The sequence below is a fragment of the Anolis sagrei genome, chromosome 6 (assembly GCF_037176765.1).
Source record: "Anolis sagrei isolate rAnoSag1 chromosome 6, rAnoSag1.mat, whole genome shotgun sequence".
Lineage (NCBI taxonomy): Eukaryota > Metazoa > Chordata > Lepidosauria > Squamata > Dactyloidae > Anolis > Anolis sagrei.
In genome coordinates, this window is record NC_090026.1 from 64,002,785 (window position 1) to 64,025,503 (window position 22,719).

At 41.4% G+C, this 22,719-nt stretch overlaps 1 protein-coding gene across 1 annotated transcript in view; it reads right to left on the minus strand.

Annotated features, from left to right (window-relative positions):
- Positions 1-22,719, minus strand: part of CNTNAP2 (contactin associated protein 2) — a 1,109,924-nt gene that overhangs the window by 527,232 nt on the left and 559,973 nt on the right. The window lies entirely within an intron of this gene.

Below are 22,719 nucleotides of genomic sequence, written 5' to 3' on the forward strand. Positions count from 1 at the left end.
TGTTTCAGTTTATTTTGCATTTAGGAATGTTTGGGCTGGCTTTGGGAGCTCCGTATGCAGCAATGTTGGCAGGGTGCACTTCTTGCACTCGTGCTATCACCAGAAACAACTGTATTTGCCTCCTCCAAGTCAATCACATTGAAGTGAATGGAATAGATTTCAAAGTGTGTACAGGATTGCACCCTTTATGTATGTATTATTTCATCTTTAAGTGACAAATTAGTCAGAATTTTCTGCACAGTGTACAATTAAATATGCAAAATACAGTAATGCAATAGAAGAATGACTAAAGAATATAAAACCAAATTAAATATAGCAAGAAAGAACAAAACATTACAGAAATAAATCCAAACTAAAACTAGAAGCAGGATAAAGGTTCAAGATTTTACGTGGTATGTTTGCTTAGTACATTAAGAAAGACATGCACCAGGCACATCCATCATAATGTCTGTCAGCCTCATAAATGTGACATGGAGGGGACCAGCATGAACACAATTTTCCAGAGGCTCTCCACAGAAAAAAAAAAATGAGAAGCTCTCTGATTTAGAAAATCACTTCCCATATACAGGAGCATAATTGAAATGGCAATAGTATGGGGTATTGCAGTGCATTTTTTCCTCTTCATATGCTGAGTAAACAAACTTAGTTATGAGAAGAAAATCTCTAAAAATAAATTAGCACAGCTCTGAAAATCCTGGGGGAACAAAGTATGTAGTTTCTGAAAAATTCTGACTCCGGGAATATGGCCAACTTAATTTCCAAAGAAGAGAAGAACTGATGGCAGAGGGATGGAATATGAGCCGGTACCAGTATAGTCAATAGTGTGAAAAATATAAAATGTATTTATAACTATTTGGCTTTGAACAAAATAGAAGTGAATTTGAGCTAAAATTACATGTTAAGTAAAATGAGTCTTTATTGAGAACAAAAGAAGAAGTAATTAAAGAATGTATGGTTGAATAGGTGCAGAATTTTGACTATAAAATAAAATTAGAGACATGAAGAAAACGTGTCAGAAGGGACTAAAATTTACATTATCAAATAGTAGGAGAATTTCTATAAAATGATGTTTAGATAGCATTTAACACTCTCTCCAATATAAAATCATATAAAGGTGCAAATAATATATGTTGGAAATACGAAAAAATGCCAAAATAATAATAATCTGGAGACAAATGAATGGGATAACCCAAGAAATCCTTACGACAAGAATCAACTTCAAGCCAGAATCTACATTACTAGGACTGTTAGATGATCAAGTAAAAAAGGAATATGAACAAATACTGCAGTAAATGCCAACAGTGGCAAGAATTTTATATGCTTTACAATGGAAAATGACAGAGATGACAACTGTGTTGAGAGGTAAGTCATTGGACATATTCTTGGAAAAATGGAAAGCTTTTTACCAATATATATCTGAGGGAAAGTCTTTATGTATAAGTTTGGAAATACAAATGTTGATATATTTATTTGTTACTGTTAAAATAAGCAGAAGTAAACAATTTGTTGGATATAAGGTGGAAGAAAAACATAAAATGATAGGGAAATGCACTTTTAAAATCACACATATATATATGTAATGTTAGTTCGTGCTACCATCAGAACTCAAAAACCACTGGGGGAATTGAGACCAAATTTGGACACAAGACACCTAACAGTTCAATTTATGTCCTCCACTCAAAAAAATTGATTTTGTCATTTGGGAATTGTCATTGCTGGGATTTATAGTTTACCTACAATCAAACAGCATTCTGAACTCCACCAATGATGGAATTGGGCCAAACTTAGCACACAGGGCTCCCATGACCAACAGAAAAAACTGGAAAGGCTTGGTGGACATTGACCTTGAGTTTGGGAATTATAGTTCACCCACATCCAGAGAGCACTGTGGACTCAAACAATGATGGATCTGGACCAAACTTGGCACGAATATTCCATATGCCCAAATATGAACACAGATGGAGTTTAAGGGAAATAGACCTTGACATTTGGGATTTGTACTTACTAGGATTTATAGTTCACCTACAATCAAAGAGCATTCTGAACTACACCAATGATGGAATTCAACCAAACATGGCATACAGGACTTCCATGACCAACAGAACACACTGGAAGGGTTTGGTGGGCATTGACCTTGAGTTTTGGAGTTGTAGTTCACCTACATCCAGGGAGCACTGCGGACTCAAACAATGACGGATCTGGACCAAACTTGACACAAATATTCCACATGCCCAAATATGAACACTGATGGAGTTTGGAGGAAATGGACCTTGACATTTGGGATTTGTACTTACTGGGATTTATAGTTCACCTACAATCAACGAGCATTCTGAAACCCACAAATGACAGAAATGGGGCAAACTTCCCACACAGATCCCCCATGACCAACAGAAAATACTTAAGGCCATCCAGTCCAACTCTCTTCACCAGGGCAAGAAAATATAATCAGAGCCCTCTTGACAAAGAGCCATCCAGTCATAAATATAGATAGATAGATATGATTCTCTCTCTCACACACAGATATAGTATCATAGATTTGAAAGAGACCCTTAAAGAAGGACTATGATATGTTGCATATTCCAGAGTAGGCAAACCAGACACTCTCCACATCAACACTGACAAAGAAACAACAAGAAATACTGTTTACTCACAAGCATAAAGGAATTACATATATTAGAAACCAACACTTTTTCATTACTTTATTTTCCAGATCACCAGACTGGGCCACAGCAACGCGTGGCAGGGGACAGCTAGTATAGTTTAGATTTAAATGTGTTTAGAGTTGAATGTATGTTATGTAGATTGACATGGAATTGTTATTTAAGTATGCATAAATATCACTGTTTTTCTTTGTGTTTTTCTGTTAAAAATGAATTAAAAACATTGAGGCAAAAAGCTTTGATTCTGAAAAAAGACGATCATGTACATGTACATACCAGACCAGCCTCTTTGGAAGAACATTCAAAGTTTTAGTGTTGGTATATAGTGCATAAACTAGGAGTATAATTATTTCCTATTTTGCTTCAATAAAGCAACAGCTAATTTTAGAAATGTTCTTCTTGTGATAAGAAAATTCAAAACAGTGTGCTTTTCAAATATCTTTTGCAGTTCAGTTTGCCAGTCAATTGTCAAGTCCTATAGAGATACAAAAAGGGACGAGACAAGGTTGCTCCTTATGGCCTTTACTATTCATTTGGGTGCTAAAAATATTGAACATTAGAATTAGAGAAGAAAGCTGCATTAAAGGAGAGAAAATAAAAGGGCATGAATTTAAAGTGAAGGCTTATGCGGACGATATAGGGGACTTAACAAGAAACATTCAAAATTTAATGGAGACTATCAATAAATATGACAACATTACAGGATTTAAAATCAATAAAGAGAAATCTGTTTTTCTAACTAAAAACTTATCTACAGGTAACATTGATAAACTGGAGAAATTATCAGTGTGTAAGGTTGTAACAATAGTAAAATATTTAGGATTATGGCTAACTGGCAAAACCAACAATTTATATCAAAATAATTACAATATTACAGTGTTATCTTCTGTCCCATCACAAAGGGGCCACATTGGTTTCCCATACATATGCAAGGAGCATCGATGCTTCATTTGTTGAAGTGAAATCAATAGAAATGGAAAGCCACAATATCCTTGATGATAATAAACTGTTAGGCTAATGCTATAAGAATTAGGCCTGGGTAACAACGGAAAAATTTGTTTCTAAAATCGATTTGTATTTAAGGGTTTTATTTTGTTTCGATATTTAAAATAATTACAAAATTTTCCTTTTAAAAAGTTCGATATTTACGAAATTTCATAAATGGTAAAAAATTAATGAATCGATTTCCGAAACAATAACGAATCGATTCGTTAATGGTGGACGCGACCGCGAAATACGCTTAAAAACCTCCAAAACCTTCTGAAGCTTCCCTCTCCCTCTGTTGTTGACTGTTGGTGTGATATTATAATTTTTTTTCACTAATTAAACCATAAAACTGGCCCAGACATGCGGAAATAATAACGAAACGACCTCAAAACAATAACAAAACGAATACAATATCAAAATACGAAGCATTTACAAAACGTTTTTGAAAATTCGTTTTTTTAAATAATTGCTCCAGAATGGTTCGTTATCGTTTTGTAATTGAAAAAATTAACGAATTATTAACGAATTACGAATTAACGAAACGAAACCGCCCAGCCCTAATAAGAATAACTAAAATGAATGATCTTAGTTCCCTTGGAATGTTTCCAGCCATTTCTTCTAGGATACAAGATAGCTATAGAAATAGTTTCTGCTTTCCATCTCTTCATGAGATCTGTTTAAACCTATGATGAGTTATTTATTTATTTATTTACTTAAAACTTTTATATCTCGATCTTCTCTACCTCCGTAGAGGGACTCAGACCAGCTAACAGCAAGGATTCAATGCTAACAATAAAATCTAAAACATCATAAATCAACACTGAATTAAAATACATATAAGATAAAATACATATAAGCCATTCACCAAGATAAAATCATATCCAACTCAGGCCACATATTGTGGTCGATAAATTTGGTTAATTACTGGTCTCAGCCATCATTCTGCAAATGTGTCGTTCTCTCATTAGCTTCCTAAAGGTCAGGAGGGAGGGGGCAGATCTAATTTCATTCGGGAGAGAGTTCCATAGCTGGGGGGCCACCACAGAAAAGGCCCTGTCTCTCGTTCCCATCCGATGTGACTGCGAAAGTGTTGGGACCAAGAGCAGGGCCTCTTCAGAAGATCTTAACAGCCTTGATGGTTCATAGGGGAGAATACATTCAGACAGGTAAACTGGACCGGAACTGTATAGGGTTTTGTAGGTTAAGACCAGCATTTTGAATTATGCTTGGAAGCTAATTGGCAGCCAGTGGAGCTGGCGCAACAAGGGTGTTGTGCGCTTCCTGTACCCCGCTCCCGTCAGTAGCCTGGCTGCCGAGTGTTGGATTAATTGCAGTTTCCAGGCAGTCTTCGGAGGCAATCCCACACAGAGTGCGTTGCAGTAGTCTATACGGGATGTAACCAGAGCGTGGACCACCGTGGCCAAGTCAGACTTCCCAAGGTATGGGCATAGCTGGCACACAAGCTTTAACTGTGCAAAACCTCCCCTGGTCACCGCCATAGACATAGACTCCTCTCCTCATGCCAGTATTACACAGTCTTGGATGGTTTGATGTGTTGAGATTGGATAAACGTTCACCATTTCCCTGTGGTCAAAATGGTTATGTTGAGGAGAGTTACAACATGTATAATTTGCCTTCGTTGTTTGCTCAGAGGATCTGGTACTTTTGGTGTGGTGTGAATTCTAAACACACATGTGGCCAAGATCCAGACACACATGTGGCCAAGATTGCAGAGACTGGCCATGTGTCAGTCTCTGCAAGGGGAATTGATTGTACCAAACAGCCCTTCTAATGAATAGCAGCTTTGTATAAACACCTGGGCAATTTGATGCATCAGCCAATGAGTACATGTTAAAGTATGATGAAATATAGAGCTGAATACACTTCCACATCTGGAAAGGTACCTGCTTCTCCTTCTGTGATATTCAAGTGAATGCAGATGCTGTGCATCAGACAAAAATGTCCAACCACTTCCATAAGGCAAGTTTTGTACATGCATAAAAAACCAACATAATATAGAATCATAGAATCAAAGAGTTGGAAGAGACCTCATGGGCCATCCAGTCCAACCCCCTGCCAAGAAGCAGGAATATTGCATTCAAATCACCCCTGACAGATGGCCACCCAGCCTCTGTTTAAAAGCTTCCAAAGAAGGAGCCTCCACCACACTCCGGGGCAGAGAGTTCCACTGCTGAACGGCTCTCACAGTCAGGAAGTTCTTCCTCATGTTCAGATGGAATCTCCTTTCTTGTAGTTTGAAGCCATTGTTCCGCGTCCTAGTCTCCAAGGAAGCAGAAAACAAGCTTGCTCCCTCCACCCTGTGGCGTCCTCTCACATATTTATACATGGTTATCATATCTCCTCTCAGCCTTCTCTTCTTCAGGCTAAACATGCCCAGCTCCTTAAGCCGCTCCTCATAGGGCTTGTTCTCCAGACCCTTGATCATTTCAGTCACCCTCCTCTGGACACATTCCAGCTTGTCAATATCTCTCTTGAATTGTGGTGCCCAGAATTGGACACAGTATTCCAGGTGTGGTCCAACCAAAGCGGAATAGAGGGGTAGCATTACTTCCCTAAATCTAGACACTATGCTCCTATTGATGTAGGCCAAATTCCCACTGGCTTTTTTTGCCGCCACATCACATTCCTGGTTCATGTTTAATTTGTTGTCCACGAGGACTCCAAGATGTTTTTCACATGTACTGCTCTCAAGCCGGGCATCCCCCATTCTGTATTTTTGCATTTCATTTTTTTCTGCCTAAGTGGAGTATCTTGTATTTGTCACTGTTGAACTTCATTTTGTTAGTTTTGGCCCATCTCTCTAATCTGTCAAGATCGTTTTGAATTCTGCTCCTGTCCTCTGGAATATTGGCTATTCTTCCAATTTAGTGTTGTCTGCAAACTTGATGATCCTGCCTTCTAACCCTTCGTCGAAGTCATTAATAAAGATGTTGAACAGGACCAGGCCCAGGACAGAACCCTGCGGCACTCCACTTGTCACTTCTTTCCAGGATGAAGAGGAAGCATTGGTGAGCACCCTCTGGGTTGCCCCACCACTGACTACTTTAGAACTATACCATAAGGAATAGTCTATGTGACTGTCTGATGTCTTCAATATCTATGAGTAGTGGCTTTTTTGATATATTAGACTTTCTCTCTTTTTTTGGCTTAATCCTACAGACAAGACATTGTGTCCTGACAAGCTTATAAGCTTCTTCTTTAATAACTTTTTAGTACGTGGTATGCTGGACATTGTAAAGGATTTAGTGCTATTAAAGAGCCACTTGATATCAGCAAAATTCTTCTGGTTCTCCTGTCAGCAGACAGGAGAAAATGCTGATGTGGTTCTAGCTGAAGTAATTATTTCTTTCTGAAATGGAGAGAGGCTTAGACTTTGACTTTTTTCTCCTTTATAGCTCTTGGTTGTTCATTATTAACTAAATTTCACCAAAGTTCTCAACCCCTGCTGTCCACTCCCAATTTAAGATTGCTGAGGTTGTAATATAACCACCGCATCAAAAAAACTTAAGCCATTTGCTAGGCTTTGGCTCAAACTCATTTAATGCCCCCCCCCCATGTTTATTATGAGAAGAAGGCATTTTGTTGTTGTTGTTAGCAACTTTAGTACTGCCACAGCTTTTGCTTTGCTCTTAGGAAAGTGAAGAAATATTTCCTTGATGTCTATTGCTTTAAAAATGCTGCTTCAAAGCAACAGTAATTGAATGTACCATTCTGCATAATTTAATATAAGATGTCTCCTTAAAGGGAAATACAAATAACCCCTTCATAGAACAACAGACGTGTTGGGCATTGGATTGGAGCTTCGGGAATCCAGGTTCTGGTCCCCAGTGACCTTAGAAGCTTACTGGTGACCTTGGGCCAGTTACTCTTCGTGTGATCTATCTCTTCACGGTGTTGTTGTAAAGAGAAAGGAAAAAGCGAGCCAAATCAAGCACGGTTTGTGTCCTTTCTAAGGGCATATGCCGCGGCAATAAAAGCCGCAAAGAAAACTTTCTTTGCGGCCACTATTGCATCTGCAAAAAACCATCCGGCGGAGTTGTTTCGGATTGTCAGAGGTCTTTTAACTCCCCCTACTTCAGGCGGGAGCCCTGACAACTCGGCCACGCGCTGTGAAGCATTTGCTCGGTTCTTTGCAGACAAAGTCGCTTTGATCCGTTCTGGGCTGGACGCCACATTAAATGCAGTCTCTGTGGATGTGACACAAGCACCTGCTTGTCCTATTTTGATGGATTCTTTTCAGTTTGTGAAACCCGAGGATGTGGACAAGATACTTGGAGGAATGAGGCCTACCACGTCCATCCTAGACCCCTGCCCATCCTGGCTTCTGAAAGAGGCCAGAGGGGGATTGGCTGAGTGGGTAACGGTGGTGGTTAATGCCTCCCTTCGGGAAGGCACGATTCCAGCGAGCCTAAAACAGGCTATTATAAAGCCGCTGTTGAAGAAACCATCACTAGACCCCACCAAATTTGACAACTTTCGGCCTGTTTCCAATCTTCCCTTCTTGGGCAAAGTCATGGAAAGCGTGGTGGCCCCACAACTCCAGGTATTCTTGAGACACACGGATTTTCTGGATCCGGCACAGTCTGGCTTCAGACCGGGACATGGTACCGAGACGGTCTTGGTCGCCTTAGTGGATGATCTCCGCCGGGAGCTAGACAGGGGGAGTGTGTCCCTGTTGGTGCTCCTGGACCTCTCAGCGGCCTTCGATACCGTCGACCACGGTATTCTTCTGGGACGCCTTGCAGAGATGGGCCTTGGGGGCACAGCTTTGCGGTGGCTCCAGTCATTTCTGGAGGGTCGTACCCAGAAGGTGTTACTGGGGGACTCCTGTTCAACACCACAGCCTTTGACCTGTGGTGTTCCTCAGGGCTCCATACTGTCTCCCATGCTATTTAACATCTACATGAAGCCGCTGGGTGAGATCATCCGGAGTTTCGGGGTGCGGTGTCACCTGTACGCAGATGACGTCCAACTCTGTCACTCCTTCCCACCTGCTACTAAGGAGGCTGTCGAAGTCCTGAACCGGTGCCTGGCCGCTGTGACGGTCTGGATGAGGGCGAACAAACTGAAATTAAATCCAGACAAGACAGAGGTACTCCTGGTCAGTCGCAAGGCCGAGCAGGGTTTAGGGTTACAGCCTGTGCTGGACGGGGTCGCACTCCCCTTGAAGGCGCAGGTTCGCAGCTTGGGTGTGACCCTGGACTCATCGCTGAGCCTGGATCCCCAGGTTTCAGCGGTGACCAGGGGAGCATTTGCACAGCTTCGGCTCGTGCGCCAGCTGCGCCCGTATCTTGGGAAGTCTGACTTGGCCACGGTGGTCCACGCTTTGGTCACATCCCGCCTCGACTACTGCAACGCTCTCTACGTGGGGCTGCCCTTGAAGACGGCCCGGAAGCTCCAGCTAGTCCAGCGAGCGGCAGCCATGTTGTTAACCGGAGCGGGACGCAGGGAGCACACAACGCCCTTGTTGTCCCAGCTCCACTGGCTGCCGATCTGCTACCGGGCCCAATTTAAGGTGCTGGTGTTATCCTGCAAAGCCCTAAATGGTTCCGGCCCAAAATACCTTGAGAACCGCATCTCGGCCTACGAGCCCACGAGGACCTTGAGATCATCTGGGGAGGCCCTTCTCTTGGTCCCGCCTGCCTCACAGGCACGCCTGGCGGGGACAAGAGAGCGGGCCTTCTCGGTGGTGGCCCCCCTGCTATGGAACTCCCTCCCTGCTGAAATCAGACAGGCGCCTTCCCTCATGGCCTTCCGTAAGGGCCTGAAAACCTGGCTCTTCGAAAAGGCCTTCAACTAAGTGCTATGTTTTTGGAATGACCACCGGAATGGACTATGACTATGAGATTGACTATGACCCCAAACAAGACGAAGCGGATTTTTAGTTTAATTAGTTGTGTATTAGTAAGATGTTGTGTTATGGTCTTAATCTACTGTAATCTGTTGTCTTTCTATGTTCTATGTTCTGTACACCGCCACGAGTCGCCCTCGGGCTGAGAGTGGCGGTTAACAAGTGCAAATAATAAATAAATAAATAAATAAGAAAACTATGGATATTGCCCAGAGCAGCGTTTCTCAACCTGGCGGTCAGGACCCCTGGGGGGGTCACGAGGTGGTGTCAGAGGGGTCGCTGAAGACCATCAGAAAACACAGTATTTTTTGTTGGTCATGGGGGTCTCTGTGTGGGAAGTTTGGCCCAATTCTACCATTGGTGGGGTTCAGAGTGCTCTTTGATTGTAGGTGAACTATAAATCCCAGCAGCTACAACTCCCTAATCTCAAGTCTATTTTCCCCAAATTCCACCAGGGTTGACATGTGGGCATATTGTTTGTGCCAAGTTTGGTCCAGATCCATCATCGTTTGATTCCACAGTGCTCTCTGGATGTAGGTGAACTACAACTCCCAAACTCAAGGTCAATGTCCACTAAACCCTTCCAATATTTTGGAACTCTGTGTGCCAAGCTTGGTTCAATTCCATTGTTACTGGAGTTCAGAATGCTCTTTGATTGTAGGTGAACAATAAATCCCAGCAACTACAACTCCCACATGTCAAGTCTATTTTCCCCAAATTTTACCAGTGTTGACATGTGGCCATAGTTTGGTCCAGATCCATCATTGTTTGAGTCCACAGTGCTCTCTGGATGTAGGTTAACTACAATTCCCAAACTCAAGGACAATGCTCACCAAACCCTTCCAGTATTTTCTGTTGGTCATGGGAGGTCTGTCTGCCAGGTTTGGTTCAATTCCATCGCTGGTAGAGTTCAGAATGCTCTTTGATTGTAGGTGAACTATAAATCCCAAATGTCAAAATCAATCCCCCCCAACCCCACCAGTAGCAACAAAAATAATTTTATGGTTGGGGGGGGGGGTCACCACAGCATGAGGAACTGTATTAAGGGGTCACAGCATTAGGAAGGTTGAGAACCACTGGCCTAGAGTCCTTTGGGGGGAAAAAGCAGAACGTAAAAATCAACTAAACAAATGTTTCCTAGGATCTCTTCCTCTGATGTTACAAAGGAGATAATAGTTAAACATAAAATTGTATTATATTTCTGTAAGAGATTACCCTCTGACTCCAGGCAGTCTTGGATGACACACACTTCCTTGATTCATTTCAAACTGGCTTCAGAGCAGGATATGGAATTGAGTCTCCTATGGTTGCCTTAGTGGTTGATCTGTGTCTTAACACTGATAGGAGGAGTGTGTCCCTTCCTAATGGTATCCTTCTGGAATGCCTGGGGAATTTGGGAATCTGAGGCACTGTGTTGTAATGGTTCTGGTTGTACCTCTCAGCAGGTACAAGATGGTGGTTCTTGGGGATAGCTGCTCCTCAAAAGAGTTGTTATATGGCATCCCACATGGTGCCATCATATCTCCAATACTTTTTAACATTTACATGAAACCGCTGGGAGAGATCATTCAGAGGTATGGGGCTGGGTACTATCAGTGTGCAGTGTCTCCTCTGAATGAAAGGAAAGGATAATGGGATGAATGTAGAAAAACAAATTGAAAATGAATCCAGACAAGACAGAGGGACTTGCCATCAAGGGTCCAAGCTAAGGATGGAAGTGTGTCAAGCAGTTCTAGATCCCCATCCAGAATTGCTTGACACATCTCCATCCCTAAGTTAGGATCTGATATGACAAGCTTATACTCCCTCTGTGTTTATAGCTTGGGAATGCTCCTGGATTGGTCTCTCCAAATGTCAGCCCAGGTAGATGAAACCATTAGGAGTGTACACTAGCTGCTCCTCTTCCTAGAATTGGAGTATGTAATGATGGTGCTACACATGCTGCTAACCTCAAGGTTGGACTTCGGCAATGTGCTTTATATTGTGCTACCTCTGTACCAAGTTCAGAAACTCCAGTTAGTTCAAAATATGGCAACCAGATTTTACAGGAACACCTAAGAGTGAGCACATTATTTTCATATTAAAGTCACTCTATTGGTTGCCAATTAGTTTTTTGGCAAAGCCAATTCATTTCTGGGAAGCACTTTGGATTTGATCTTTAAAGCCCTAGGTAGTATGGGTCCAGGTAACCTACAGGATTGACTTCTCCCATAAAATCCACCACTTACGTCCTCTGGGAGGAGGGTACTCCAGCCAAAACCCAACATGTGACCATCACCCAGAAAACCTTTTCCTTGGCTGCCCCAAGACTATGAAATGAACTGCCCAAAGAGTTTCTACAACTGAATCAGCTGTCGGAATTCAAGATGCAATGAAGATGTATCTCTTCCAGAATTTTGTCTGCATTTATCAGTGAATTTTAACTTGCATTTTAACTATGTATATCTTTTATTTTTATTGTGGTTTATCTCTGTTTTAACGATGATGTACCCTGCTTCAAGTTTTAAGGAGAGGTGAGTAATAAATATATTACTTGATTATTACTATTAGCATTATTAGTATTATTGTTGATGGAGAAATGTGAAGAAGAAATCAGCATGTTCAGAGGACTAAAGGGCAAGTCCTTCAAGATACTGTTTTCAGTCTTAGCTGAACTTAAGTTAAAAATGAGGGTGGAGGCAAGAACTAGTTAAAGCATTGGGATTGTGTATTCTAGGAAGGAGCACTACCATCTGGAATCATGTGTATTCCTTTCAAGAACTAATTCAAGGTGCAGGTGCTTACCTACAAAGCCCTAAACGGTTTGGGACCCGCCTACCTGCGTGACCGCATCTCTGTATATGAACCCACACGATTTCTCTGATCATCTGGAGAGGCCCTGCTCACGATCCCACCTGCGTTGCAAGCGCGATTGGTGGAGACGAGGGACAGGGCCTTCTCTGTGGTGCCCCCACGACTCTGGAACTCTTTTCCCAAGGACATCAGACAAGCCCCAACATTGGCTGTCTTTAGGAAGAGCTTGAAGACGTGGTTGTTCCAGTGTGCCCAGAATAGGAAACTCCAAGCATCATGTCCCAAATGCAGTTTACTAGAGATTTAAGATTGTCTGCACACCACACCTATCTCCAAAAACCTATCCATTTCACCTGTCATGTCCAGCATTTTTTAATTTTTTAATCATTACATTTGGCCTGGCCTTAGTTTTAAATGTGTCATGGTGTTATTGTCTAATGTTTATTGCTATTGTTTTAATGTTTATTGCTTGTTTTATGAGTTTATTTATTGTTGTATTTGTTATGCTGTTGTTTTATTGATGTGTTGGGCCTCGGCCTCTTGTAAGCCGCACCAAGTCCTGGGAGATGTTTGCGGGGTATAAATAAAGGATTATTATTATTATTATTATTATTATTATTAAAGATAAAGTGCATCATTCTGGTTGTAGAAACTGGTGGCTTCATGGCAATAGGGTAGTGAAGTCATGTCAAGTTTTAGTTTGTAGTTTAAAGGAACAATCCAAAGTGCTACCCAAAAATGAAGTACATCATCTTGGAAAACTCCCTTAAAGTGTAGCATAAAACCCAGAGCAGATTCATAGCCCCATCCATCAACCAACACAATTTCCTCTCCCCATTTCCTAGAGTGGAAAGAGTTCTTGCCATAGCTGGAGCTGTTTTCTTGTCATAAAACAACAGTGGAGACTTAACTGCATTACATGAATCTACACTGCCCATATAATGGAGTTTCAAACTGTATTGTATGGCAGTGTAGATGGATCCTAGGTTAATCAGCTATCAAATATCCATCCATTAAATACTTTAATTTCTTTAAAAGATGGGAAATATCAATTTTGATGGTATGATTGTTTGTCAGCCTTCCTCATTACATCAATATCTCTTGACATTAAAAGATGAAGCACAGCAGATGAGTGAATTCCGATCATACATTGACCTTTTGGTATAATGAAAGTCATGTGTAAATCTAATCAGTATACTATCTGTATGCGCTGTAATCTGGGGAAAGGTCTGGCATTTAAGATTCACATTCGAAGGAAAGCAAAGAGCAGAAGATGAGCTATAGAATCAGATAAACTATTTTTGCAAAGTTTATTGGCATGTATTTCTACACATCCAAATGCAGCATGTTCTGTACAGATCTCTGGGGCTTCATAGTACAGAAGGCTCCTCCATATGTCCTGCCCAATTGTAATCTAACCATCATATTTTTAATATATTCCCACAGCAACAAAAAACTTCCATATTGCTAGGGGTCACATATTCCCATGCCTTCTTTCCTGCATAGAACATGATGATTAACCATCTGGGCTGATATTAAACTAGTAACTTTTTACCTTACTTTAATGAGTTTAAGCAGTACTTCCAGTGAACATATAGTACCACATGATCATTACCCATGGATATGCAGTTCCTTGTTGAAGTATGTCATCCTTGCCTATGTAATAAATACCTCCTTAAAATTAATTTATCTAACAACTGTCAAAAGCCTGTGCCTCTAATATTGCATACCAACAATTCACCTGAACAAATAGACTCAAATCCACGAAGTCTTGCTAAAAGGATCAGCCAGTCTTAAAGAAGATTCTTCACTTCACTTTATTTCTTAATTAGTCGCTCTCTACCAAGGTGCTCTGAGCGACTTACAATCTAAAATAGCATTTACACAATATAAAAACATTCAACATAAAAACATTCAACAGTGACTATTTGGCAAAGTAGATCTGATTACTTAAATGCACAACCAAACAGCCAAGTCTTGAGTGCCTTTAGAAAAGGTCGCAACTCCGACATTGCTCTAATGTATGGGGGCAATGAGTTCCACAGAATTGGAGCATAGGTCAAAAAAGCTCTACGCCTTGTAGCTTCCAGGTGTACTTCCCTAGGGCCCGGTATGTATAGGAGATTTTCCTGGGTGGATCGAGGTGACCACTGATGGAAAAAAGGAATTAGGTGGTCCCTAAGATATAAAGGTCCTTGGCCATTTTGAGCTCTAAATGTCAGGATCGGTATCATGTAAGAGATCCAATGTTCTATTGGTAGCCAATGCAGTTGTTGCAGAATCGGTGTAATATGGGATCTTATAGATGATCCCGCTAGCAGCCTGCCCGCTGCATTTTGGACCATCCGAATCTTCTGGGCTGTTGACTTCAGAAGGCCGGCATATAAGGCGTTGCAATAGTCCAACCTAGTGGTGACTGTTGCATGGATTACTGTTGCCAATGCTTCTACCGTGGGATGCCAATTTCCTTGCCTGGCAAAGATGAAAAAAGGCCTACTTACTTATGGCAGTGATCTGGGCCTCCATCGTCAGCGATGAGTCCAACACAACCCCAAGGCTTTTAACAGTGGCAGATGGAACCAGAGCTTCCCCATCGAAATCAGGCAGAGACTGGATTAATTCTGGTGGTTGGCCGGGCCAGAGTATCTCAGTTTTTGCAGGATTCACTTTTAGTCTGCTTGCTTGCAGCCAACTCATCACTGCTTCCAAACACAGCCTAAAGTTCTTAGGAATCGCGGTTGTCCCAGGTTCGAGATGCAAGATTAGCTGGGTATCATCTGCATACCGGTAGCACTCTATGCCAAAGCTCCACACCAGTCCAGCAAGTGGCCGGACGTAGATGTTAAATAACAGAGGGGAGAGGATAGCACCCTGGGGAACTCCACAGCAAAGACAGGAGCTCTCAGATTCTAGATTTTCTTTCTGCCCTTTCCTTTTTATCTTTAAGATGACATGTTGGTGGGTTTCTGGCCATTTTTCTGATGCATTTTGGAGGTAATATACGTAATCACATCAAAGGCCATTTCACATATTCTTCAGAATGTTTGCCTGCATGCGTTCATGAATCCCACAGGGAAATTAGACTCTTTGGGCATCATTTTTCTCTTTAAAATGATGTAAAATGGTAATGTCCTTCCATAGGCTGTAATGGCAAGCATTATGGTGCATTGTAATCTTTTGTGACCACTTGTTTACATGGTAACATTATATGCCTCTTTTGGTACAATAGTGCACCAAAACAACACAGCAGTTTAGTCAGTATTGCCAATTTGTGAAAGGAGGTATGGTGTTTCATTGGTGAAAGCTATCCACATTTTTAGTGTAATCAGCTGGAAGCTTTTGACCACAGGGTGGTTCTCCTCCAGACATAAAAGTTGTGTCAGCACATGATCTTTATCACTCGATCATGACTTACCTTAAACTGACTGCAATCATTGTTGCACAACTCCATCAAGAAGGCACTGAACAGACTGTGCTCTGGCACCACGAGATGCAGAGCCAACCTTAAGAAATGGGGCTACAAAGTGGAATTCATGACATGCGAGTGTGGAGAAGAGCAAACTACAGACCACCTGCTGCAATGCAACCTGAGCCCTGCAACATGCACAATGGAGGACCTCCTTGCGGCAACACCAGAGGCACTCCAAGTGGTCAGCTACTGGTCAAAGGACATTTAATCAACTACTAAGCTTGCAAATTCTGTGTTTTGCCTGTTTGTTTGTTTTTGTTAAAAAGTAATACAAATGTCTGGTTGCTGATGACACAATAAATAAATAAATAAATAAATAAATAAATAAATAAATATCTCCATCATATATGCAAACACTTCCTCGTCAACTTGAAGAAATGTGTCTGTTTTGGAACCTCTAAATGCTCACCGAGTAAGAGAGGTTTTCTCTAACTAGTCTTTCCCTTTAAACCAATCGTGCACTGACTTCTCATTTATGAAGAACTGCTTTCCTGCAGCTCTGTTTCCATGCTCAACTGAAACTCGGCTTGAACCCAGCTGAGTAATTCAGTTTTTACCTTTACTGAAAGCAGTACTCATGGCCATTTATGTAGGGGAAAGCAATGTACGATGTAAACACTCCTCGGTGTTCCTTCCACATGCCTTTCTGTCTCACCCTACCAGCTATGCCAGCCTCTTTTAGCAAGAGTACATCTATCACCTGCCCAACCCTCCACCGAAGATCCACCTGCCCACTTCACTCACTCCTTCACTCACTTGGCCACCTATCTACCAATCTACCCACCTGCTCACCCAAAGACCCTGTCACCCACCTGCCCGAAGACCTTTCCACCCTCTCACTCACTTACACACTCACACACTCTCTTACTCTGTCACCTTCAAAGGGGTGGTCCCAGAATATATGGGCAACCAAATGATTGCGTGCCAGCATGCATGACTGAGTTGCTGTCTGGCTGGGTAGGTGGATTTGGAGTCAGATGGGTGACTGAATGAGTGAAGTGGGCATGTGGGTCTTTGGACAGTTGACTGGATGTGCAAGTGGATTGACTGGTAAATCAAGGAAGAAACAAAGCAAAGGACAAGAGGGATCCTCTCACTTCTGCAGGAGTCTACCGTGTACCATGCAGCTGTGGACAAGTCTACATAGGGACCACCAAATGCAGCATTACCCAAACACGAATTAAGGAACATGAAAGGCACTGCAGACTACTTCAACCAGAGAAGTCAACCATAGGAGAGCACCTGATGAACCAACCTGGACACAGCATTTTATTTGAGAACACAGAAATGCTGGACCACTCTCACAACCACCATGTCAGACTACACAGAGAAGCCATTGAAATACACAAGCATGTGGACAATTTCAACAGAAAGGAAGAGACCATGAAAATGAACAAAGTTTGAAACCATGAAAATGAACAAGTTTGCTCCAGGCACAGTCAGCCAATTGTATGCTAATCAAGGTGGTCAGTTGAAACATTCGCACCCAGCTCCAGCAGACAAGAGTCCTTTGTCTCACCCAGGTCATTCCACAGTTATATAAACCCGTTTTCCTAGTTCCAACTGACCTCACTACCTCTGAGGATGCTTGCCATAGATGCAGGCGAAACGTCAGGAGAGAATGCCTCTAGACCATGGCCATATAGCCCGAAAAAACTTGCAACAACCCAATAAAGAAACTATTACACAAGGAAAACAAAAATACCATTTTGGAAGACCTAGAAATGGAGGGGGTGCAACTATTATACAATGGTGACTATGGTATTTCTTAGTGGGTGCTGAAGTCTTGGGTTATATTAGTATACATGTCTTTGAACCATTATCTTGATCACTTTGTCTTAGGCCAATTTGAAGATCAATTAAATGAGCCCATTTAAAGGTAAGCAAGTATTCACTGCTCATTTAACCATGCAAATATAGGTTGCTAATTAAGATAAGGTGATTTCCGTCATATTATTTTCTCCAAACCCTTTACCCTCCAGATATACTGTCTACAATGACCATGATGTCTAGAATATTATGGGAATTGTAATCCAATACAAAGGGATGGGGGAGACAAATAGTAGGAAAAATCTGCTAAAAAATTAACAAGAAACAAGCTTAAGAAGAAACAGACTTTCTCCAGGAGTACTCCAGGACTAATTCTAATTCATTAGTAATGATAAATATCTGCTGCAATGAGTCTACCTTTATTTTTCCCAAAAAAGGAGGTTTTTAACTGCACGGGTATTGCATTCACTGTAATTTTGGGATGCTGATAATGGCACTTATTTATTATTTATTATTTTAAAAACTTTTATATTCCGATCTTCTCCACCTCCATAGAGGGACTCAGACTGGCTCACAGTAAGGATTCAATGCAATAATACAATCTAAAACATCATACAACAACAAAAGACTAAAATACAAATAGAATAAAATAGATATAAGGCAATTCGCCAAAATAAAATTATATCCAACTCAGTCCACATGTGGTCAATAACTTGGTCTATAGCCAGTCTCAGCCATTATTCTGGGAATGCTTCATTCCATAGCCAGGTTTTCACTAGCCTCCTGAAGGTCGGGAGGGAGGGGGCAGATCTGATCTCAATCGGGAGAGAGTTCCATAGTCAAGGGGCCACCACAGAAAAGGCCCTGTCTCTCATTCCCACCAGACGCGATTGCGAGAGTGGCAGGACCAAGAGCAGGGCTCCACCAGAAGATCTTAACAGCCTTGATGGTTCATAGTGGAGAATACGTAAATTGGGCTGGAACCGTAAAGGGTTCACTCTTTGCTCAGTGAATGCTCACTTAAAAAAAAAACCCCTTTGCGCAAGTGTACTAGCAGAGAATGATCATCATCTTCAGCAGAAAAAAAAGGAAAAGAAACACAGGACAGTAATTTACTAAGTCAGCTTTGGGAAATAGAGATTGTTAAAAAACACTTGCAGAGTTGTCTATATGACCAGGGCCGTAGCTAGAAAAAAATTTCAGGGAGGGTTGAAAATTTCGGGGGGGGGGGGGGTGTGTGAAAATTTCGGGAGTGAGGGTTAGGGTCACGCTGAAGCAAAGAGCACAGCAGGGGGCAGAGCAGTCTTCAGTAGCCTGCAGCTCCGCCCCTGTCAACCACCTCCACCAAGTCTGGCCTCCTTAATGAGAGCATTCAACATCCCTCCCCCCCAAACTTGGTTGCTTCACTACATCGACTATTGCTGCAAGTAATGACAGTGTGAATAAACAGTCAATATTTGCTTGAGATAGTGCTTGAAGTTCTGGAGGGACTCTTAATTTTTTGCTCTCATGGACTTTGCATGGGGATTTGGTTAACCAGTTAAAATTCATGAGTAAACCAGGGTTCTTTTTAACCTGAAAAATTTGGGGGGGGGGGGTGTTGAACTCCTAACACCCCCCCCCCCCCCCCCCCGGCTACAGGCCTGTATATGACAGTCCCCTTTTCCAGTCAGGTAAAAACCAGAGAGGCCTTCACAGTATGCTGCAGCAGATATTTTATGACACTCAATATTGACATGTCTTTAAATGAAATTTAAATATTATTCAAAATTACATTTTTCAACTTTTCCACAATTTCAATATTTGTCTTGCTTTTGTTTGTTACCTATTCTGTGTTGCACAATAGTTTGTATAGAGCTGGACTGTCATCACTTGTGATCTAGTGAACAACTACATTAACTTCAAAGTATGGATGAGCGTAAGTTACTTTTTTAGATATGCAGCTATGAACATCTTTACTATAAATGAAATTAATATTCTTTTCTCAATATGCCGATACTGTGCTGACATGTAACTTGCACAATGTTTGAGGAAAAACCCAGAGTTTCAATATGCACAAAGTTACTAAAGGAAACTGGTATCATACAAGAGAGAACCCTCACTAATTGTATTACAATTTTTAAAAAATGGAACAGAAGGCCTGCTTTATAGAAACAAATATATATATATTTTCAAAATTAACCTTGAAAGTATTCTTCCCATTTCCATCTTTCTATATGATGTTTCATTTCTTTCTTATCTAGCAGGTAATTATAGAACGTCTTTCCCTAATGCATGCAGAAGAGGGTCATTTCAACATTTTATGTAGATTGTAAAAAATTACATTCCCAGAATCTTTTTCGTCCCTTCTACTGCCTGCTCTCTGTCGTATTCATTCCTTCATTTTCCAGATTCTGTCCCCTGGCTGTGTCATTTGATATTAAAGTGCTTTGGTATGAATATTGCTGAACTCTGCACTTTGAGTTTCTTGTTCTTCCACTTTCTCATTTTAGCTGAGAATGAGACATACTATTGCCAGGGAACCATTGAGTTTGGGTTGTGAAGGGGGAGGAGATAAGCCTACAAAATATAGGGCTCATTTTGTACTGTGTACTTTAAAATAACGATTCTAAAATTCTGTGCCAGAAAAGTTGATGCCATCATCTGTACAAATTATGCAAAGAAAGCATATTTGCATATTTTTGCTCAATATGCTTAATTTATTCTCTTTCTGTTATGATAAAAACTAGGAATTTTGTATGGCATTGAAGACTCATCTCTAACTCTTGGGGAACTCTTTCTATTCCCTTCTTTCCTCTCTGAGATTTCATGAAAAATCTCAGATTCTTAAGCTACTAAATGTTTCATACTTTGGCATGTAAATCCATGCTTGTTTTGTTCTCTTGAGTGAGAATAAGAAACCTCAGAATTTTCCCACACCCTTTGTTGTAGTACAGTGTGCTGATCAAGCTACTACTAGTAGTAAAAGGGGAAAGAGGGCTGCTCAGGTGCTGGATCAAGAGCAGCAAAGGAATCGAATTAGGGAGATATTCATGACACCTACAGATACTGACTCGTTCGGAGGTTTTACAGACTCTGAGATGGAGGAGGAGGGAGATGGGAGTAGAGGCTTGAGACAGGTTAGTCGGGAGCAAGAGTCAGATGAAGAGAGGGAAAGGAAGCGGATCCATGAAATACTCCAACTGAGGAAGAAGACTTTATGGGGTTCACGGGGAGTGATGGGACTGAAAGTTATAATGGAGAGGAGGATGGGCTAGACTGGACCCATGTACAAGAGATCAGGGACATATGTACTCAACCCACATCAAGTGATGAGTTTGAATGGTTCTCGGGAGACTGGCAACCTGGAAATACTTGGGGTGATCTAAGTCTTGATAGACGCTGGAAGAACTGGAGGGACGGGCGGTGGCGAGCAGCTGTGGAAGCAAAAGCACCTGAGAGTGATGATGACAGGGTGGAGTCCAGCTCCACCTCTGATGATGAGTTATAGGATAAAAGAAAGGTATCAAACTATTGGAACTTTGCAGTAGGCAAAGTGTTGTATTGGGCTTGGGACTTTGTTGCTGCCTTTACTGTCGCCTTGGGTCCTGGGACTGCAGATCGTTGGGCTTCCGTGCTTCTACCAACTGGAATCCTGTAAGTACTATCTTCTACTCCTTGTTGACTTCGGATTGTTTTTTGGACGACGACATCACGTTTTGGACTTAACTTCTGCTTTTGGACATGCCTCGACCTTGGACTGTTTCCTGACTATGTTTTTGCTTGCTCCCACCTTGTTACCTTGTGTTTTGTGAACTCTGAATTTTTGAAGCGGTTTGTTTAAAGTTTTTTTATACCGGATTATATCTCTGTATAATCCAGATTATTCTCCAAGTTGCGTTTTTTGCTTAGCAGTTGCTACAGACTTTATTTTATTGCTAGACTCATGGAATTCAAGTGTTTCTAAGCTATTTTTGTTTATTAACAAACCTTGTTTGCACCCTTTTACTTGTGTTTGGCTCCTTTAAGGCTTCTGGTTCACGACACCCTTGCTGTAGAAAGGGCATTTGCTTTGTTTAGGGATTTTCTGAATGTTCTTGACAAGAAGAAGGATACTTACAAAATGGTTTTTGAAGGAATTTTGTGCAAACTATTATTGCTATTGTCTTATTCAAAGATATTTTAAAATCCATAAGGGTTGGATTGAATGTTTGGAGCATTTAAGGCTGTCTTTCTCTCCTTGCTGTATATTAATGTGTTTTGCTTCACAAAGAGAAGGTAGGGTTTTGTTCAATGTTTCCTAGAGTTCTTTTGGTTGCTTCCAACATGAGTAGGTCTACTACTAAATTAACTATTGAATAGAGAGTCAATATGCCATCAAATAGAATTGATTTAATGGCATTACTTCAGTTGGCAATAACAATAATATTATTGCTAAAGTCATCTGCAGAGATTGAGTTGAAATGTAGGGCTCATTGCTGTACTCCAGGCAAGAAATCTCACTGAGTTTGTTGGCTTCTCAGCAGAGCACCTCGCTGGGAATAACACACTTCGTGACTATTTTTCGCACTCATATTCACCTAGTACTGATTGCTTAACTTAAGAAGACCTCACAACCTCTGAGGATGGTTGCCATAGATGCAGGCAAAACATCAGGAGAGAATGCTTCTATAACATGGCCATCTTGCCAAAAAAAAAAAAAACCCTACAACAACCCTTAAGAAGAACTCTTCTGGGTCACACTAATAGTCCACCCAATCTGGCATTCTATTTCCCACCATGGGTAATTAGCTGTCTCTGGCTAGGCCACAAACTGAAGGTAAAGACACAAACAATCATCAGCAATCAGTGGCATTGTGAGGTTTTGGATAGCATCATAACCAATAACCAGTCTTTTCATCAGTAACTGGCCTAATCCACTTTACAGTCTTGTAAACTGAATAAAAAACATTACACCGTATATTATCATATATTGTGTGTCTTTCATTCTCTGATCACACAGCTTCATTGGATGATCCTGAGATCTATGACCTCAACACATTTCCTGTGGGATTTGCCATTAATCATGGTTAATCGAGCATGGGTGTTAGGAACACATTGCTCCATGCCCCGCATCACCCAGCCTCCCCTTTACCCCATTTCATGGGGGAGAAACATCCACCACTCGGCTTCCCCCTGTTGTTGGCTAT